Genomic DNA, 5,975 nt, shown 5'->3' on the forward strand with positions numbered 1-5,975 from the left:
CACTTGGTTGTCCACAACCTTTCCACTTCTCAAGGTAGTCACCGCATTGACATGCTCTATTGTGTGACCTTCCGATGAGAAATGAGTCTCCACAACACATTGTTGCTTTTGTGGGGCATTCAAAGACATTTTTCCCTTCTCTCTTGCATTTAAAGTGCTAGTTATTTGCCCTACTTGGGTTTCTAGCTTAGCAATGGATTGAGAGTGAGAATGAAGTAATTGTGTGTTTGCCTCTAAGGTGCCCAAAGCGGTCAAAACTTTCTCTTCAAAAGCGGGACTTCTAACATTTCCTTGGGAATATGATTGATTGGGAAAATGAGAATTTGAAAATTGGTTTCCTTATAATTGGTATGATGATCTAAAACCTTGGGAACCTTGGCCTTGTAGTGGAGGTGGAATGTACTTTCCTTGAAAACCACCTTGAGAAGGGTTTGAGCCCTCCCCTTGGTTTTTCTAAGAGAAATTCGGGTGATTCTTCCAACTAGGATTGTAGTGATTGCCATAAGGATTATTCCCTTGATTCACAAATGTTGCATTTACTTGTTCATGATGCTCACCTTGCACATGTCCATAGGGACAATTGGAAGTAGAATGCAAAACACTTGAACAAGTCATACATGTCTCATTAAATGCATGATGAGAATGGTTAGGGAAGGAAGATACTTGATTCACCGAATGTTGGTTGATCAAACCTTTGAGATAATGATTTCATCTCGGCGGCAATTTCATTGGAGTGTTCGACTTGATGTAAGCCAACACTCTTCCTACCATTTGAATTTCTACCATTCTTCGAAGATAAAGTACGATGCAAAGAATTTTCACTCATGCTCTCATAAAGACGCCACATATCATCCTCATGTCTATCAATATAAGAGCCACCCATGGAAGCATTAACCATGCCTTTGTAATTGTACGATAAGCTCTCAAAGAATTATTGAACTAATTGGCCTTTGGGCATGTCATGATGTGGACACTTCCTAAGTAATTCATTAAAGCATTCCCATGCCTCATGAAATGTTTCTCCATCCCCATGTGAAAATTCCCTAATTGAAGTTCTCACAGCATTGGTCTTAGAAACCGGATAGTACTTCTTCAAGAACTCTTGTTGCTTTTCCGCCTAAGAAGTTATTGAAAAAGGCCTAAGATTGTTAAACCAATATCTTGCCTTGTCCTTAAGGGTGAATGGAAAAAGTTTAAGCCTTAAGACCTCTTCTGGCATGTCCGTGTCTTTTACGGTTGAACATACTTCAAGAAACTCATCCAAATGCTTGTTAAGGTTCTTCACTTGGAAGTCCATAATAATTAGGAAGCATTTGAATGGTTTGTGTTTTAATTTCATAGTGGTGTGCTCTAAATGGTGGCAATTGAATGCATATGGGTGCATTATATTCATTAAGCACATAGTGATCTCTTAAAGCAAGGGGTGGATTAGCAACTGGAGGTGCAACATGGGCACCTTGATTGCCTTGAATGATGGGAGGTGGTGGAGCATAGATTGGCCTTGGGATTCCCAATGGAACTTGGCCTTATTGTTGTGGTGGATGAACAAATGGCCTTGGCATGCCTAATGGAACTTTCATGTTATCGTGATGCACATTGGGGAGGAAGATACCTTGTTGGTCTATGTGACCAAGGTCCTCCACGTAGTCCTCTTTGTGTCCTTCCATTGATGAAATGGATTGACTAGAACTATTTATTCCCCTAGGGTTTCGAATAATGGATTCAAGATGAAAATTTAAAGGGATAAGAGTGGGTCTCAATGATCTACGACCATGCATGCACAATGTAACAGAACAAGTAATAACAACAAACACTTTACCATCACAACAAATCAACAATCAACAACCTTCCTCTACATACAATGTTCTCATACTCCCATGCTTTAACACAATATGCAAGAAAAGTTAATTGCCTCCATGTGGGCTCACGATTTATTTAAGAATTGAATTACAAACCTCCACGCGGGCCGACGATTTAACTAAGGGTTTGAGTAAGAAAAAGCTCACAAAGGTCCTTTAGTACTTCAACTCCAAATTTTTAGCTTTTAGCATAGTAATTTTTTTTTTTTATTGATTTTAGCCTTTTTCCTTTGCTTGCTTAGCTCTTTTGCTTGGAATACTCCTTTGCTCACCCTCTTAGCCCAATGCTCCTTGTCAAACAAGAACAAACACAATAAGTAACAAAAATTGAAAACAAAGTAAAGACACGATCAAAAGAGTACTAATTCCTAATTGATTCCACAAATATGACGTTGCCAATCAATCAATCCTCGGCAACGGCGCCAAAAACTTGGTATGTCGTCAATTCAAACCCAAAATTTATACAATGTGGCTAAGTTTTACATTTAAAAATTGCCACTACTACTTTTCACTAAAAATATAGCTAGGGCAAGTAGGGATCGTCCCAAGGGATTGAGGTGTTGTACTAGGTTGAGGAATCAAAATTAGTGTTAGTAGGTCGAGTGATCAAAATAGTGGTTGGTTGGTTGGATTACACTAGATGCAAATTAAACTAAGGTAAACAATAATTCAATAGAGAGAATAAAAGAGAGAGATATCTTAGGGTTTAGAGATCACCACCAAGCATAGCTTTTCTACACCTTTAATGAATGATTAATGAGGGGAAGAACATGTATTGCAACACAAAGTGTGTGTGTGTCGTTGTTTCAACAAGCATGGATGACAAATTAAGCATATATTGTCTAAACAACATGGTGGATAGCACAACATATCAAATTAAGCCATTAATCCTTTCTTTAAGCTTACAACTAAACACATCACAAGGTTAGAGATATATGTTACTTGCTTTCATAAGTATGGAACATCAACAACAAGCATGGATTGTCCTCCCATTTAATAACTACACTACAACTAAGCTAATGGTATGAAATTAAACTAATTAAACTAAGGGTGGGGTACAATCCATCAAGAAATGAGTATGAACCATCAAATAAACTACAAGAACATGCCATTAAGCACTATGTCTTGACAATCTCTAGATCTATAGCATTAATACACATAGACATGCATCAATAACACAAGAAATAGAGACAAATACATGAACATCTATTCTAGCATACATAGACATATGGATAGAATGAAATGGTCAATTGGAAGCATTAAGCCACATAAATCATTAAATAAACAAGATCTATATAAATAAAAGTGTCAAGACATGAATCACAATACAAATCCTCTAAAAAATACATAAATCAAGAAGTAGAAAGCATGCTTAAGGCTAACTCTAGCCCCAAGAGGATGTCTAGCCACTCATGGATGATGTCCTCCAACCCTCAAAGGCAAGCTCTATGGAAGAAATCTGCTCCTTGGTTGATGAAGAGTCTCCAATGGTGTCTCTAGCCTCCTCCTCTCCTTTGCTTCCTCACTAAGTATTATCTTCTCTATGTGTGTGTATCAAAAGTATATCCTCAAAAAGTGGCTCATATTTCTTATATAGGTAGGTTAAAAATCACCCCAAATGAGCTGGGCTCGTACACCAATAATCCTCTAATGATTGGATATGAGACAACTTTTAATAAGCTGGAATTTGGATTTCTCTCGAGATTTGGGAGGTTCGATCGATCGAACTTGAGGTGAGATCGATCGAATATGGCTGAGATCTATCGAATTGAAGTTGGATCGATCCTCAATGGCGGTGCCTTTTTGGATAAAAACAAATCTGAGATATTTTGAAGATATTTTTGGGAAAATGACAAAAGTGGTTGGTAGGGTAGTACAACTGGATAAGATCAATCATTTGGAGAAGGACAAGATGGTTCGATCGATCAGAGAATGATATTGGATCGATCGAACTTTTGGGATTTCTGAGGATGACATCATGGTCTGGATCTATCTTGAAGTGAAGAGATCGATGAAAGTTGGATCGATCGAACTTTTATTGAGATCGATCGAAGTTGCTGAAATTCCACCCTTTGCTTCCTTTTACTCTACTTTGCTCCTTTCTTTGATTCATCCCAGAATTGCTTCATTTCTGCTCTTATTTGGCTGAGTTAGCTTATTTTGGGGATAAGTACCTGAAAATGGAAATAATACGAAATCAATATAAAACGGTAAAATAAGATAGATAAAGGTTCTAGAATACCTAAGCTTAAGGGGTTTAAATACGCATTTTTCAGCGCTCATCAACAAATATAAGTGTAGAATCAAAACAATCATTTGCGATTTTGTTTGGTTTGGTTCCACTAATTCTAACCATTTAATTTTAAATTTTTGGAATCGTTAAGATGGGTTTGATTCACGTTCATTTTAGAATTAATTATACCAAATTGAACCATATGCATCCCTAGTTGGGATGAATATATATATCATTGGCTAGAAATTCATACGTCCATTTATCATGGAGTTGAGAAACGTCAATAACAATTGCATAAAAAAACTAAACAACAATAGGAATACTCTCTTGCAAACACCAAAAAAAAATTAAGCCATGTTTTTTTAAAAAAATTTTTCGGGCACACCTCAGGGAGTAGGGGTGGAGCTAGAAATTTGAGGTTGGGGGGGCCAGATTTGTATATCAATTGTAATATATAATATATATCTTGAGAAAATTAAAAAATGAGAAAAATAAACATAATAATAGAAGAAAAACTATTATTAGAAAGAAAAATATAGAGAAGAAACGATGAGGTAAAATTAAAAAGAGGAGGTAAAGAAATAAGCATGAGAATCAGTTTTTTTTTCATCAGTTGTTTCAGTTTTTCAAAAATTTAATTTTTGAAAGAATTTTTTTTTTAGTACTTTAATTCCATTTGGAAAAGATATACCTACATGAAAGATTAGAGAAATAAATAAATAAATAAATAAATAAAATAAAATAAAATAAAATTTCTTAATAAACAAAATTATTTTAAATTCAACAAGATTATAATTGAGTTATTAAACAAGATACAAATAGTTATAAAATTAGTCATCAATTAAAAGTATTAGCATATATGATATTATTGTTGTTATTGAGAGTCTCACAACACTTTAGTTTATCTTCCTACCTAATATTCCTAGGACTCGCCAATAAAAATTGTTATATAATTCTAGATATGTTTCTTGTAAACACCATTTTTTAAAAAAGTTTGACAAAAAATGCTTCATGCATTTTTAATTAACATGAGGGAACATTAATGATTTTTTCTCTCTTGAATTATTATTATAGAAAGTATACATGTGTGTATGTACGTACAATAACAATGTGTTATGATAATGACTGTAATAATAATGAGCTTAAATTTTTATTTTACAATATTTGAGCTTTTAGAAGTATAGTTAAAAGAGTCCAAATTGAAAATTTTTTAAATTTTAAGGAGAAATAAACTAAAATTATTCTCAAACTCTTTATTTTAGATATGTATGAGGTATTAATGAAATATTTTAAAAAGTTTGGGGAGACTATGGGCCGTTCAGGTGGGCACTTACCCATTTACCCAAAAATTCAAGCTAGGTAGTGCTGCATACCCACCCATTTATACACACTTCAACCCCCATCCAAATCCGATATGGGGCAAGTTTCACTTGTAACATTCTCCCCCACACAAACCCGCGTAATGCTCTCGTTGCAATTAGACCACCCTGCCTACCAGGGGCCAGACCCAGATGCCCTCTGGGCCTACCAACTGTAATGAGTGGGCAATTGCCTATTTATCCACAAGCTCAAGGTGTTGCATAGTGCTGCATACCCACCCATTTATACATACTTCAACCCCCATCCAAATTCGATGTTGGACAAGTCCCACTTGTAACACTAAGCCACTGGGTAAATATTACTTTTTATAAATATAATATTTTTTTCATAAATAGAATCTTCATGTATATTTGTTACCTTTACTGGCAAAAAGCTCTAATTTTTAGTTTTGCTTAAAAGTTATACTAAGCTAAAATTATTATGATTAAATCATTTTTTTTTTTTTTTTTTTTTTCGGTTTTTACCAAATATGTTTCGGGTTTGGATGATATCGGATTCGGATA

At 35.0% G+C, this 5,975-nt stretch overlaps 1 pseudogene; it reads left to right on the plus strand.

Moving 5' to 3' along the window:
* The first annotated feature begins 956 nt into the window (after window positions 1-956).
* LOC132287319 (small nucleolar RNA R71) lies at window positions 957-1,055 on the plus strand (annotated as a pseudogene).
* The last annotated feature ends 4,920 nt before the right edge of the window (window positions 1,056-5,975 follow it).

The sequence above is a fragment of the Cornus florida genome, unplaced genomic scaffold (assembly GCF_030987335.1).
Source record: "Cornus florida cultivar Cherokee Brave unplaced genomic scaffold, ASM3098733v1 CherokeeBrave_3.0.0_Hap2_Chr11, whole genome shotgun sequence".
Taxonomy (NCBI): domain Eukaryota; kingdom Viridiplantae; phylum Streptophyta; class Magnoliopsida; order Cornales; family Cornaceae; genus Cornus; species Cornus florida.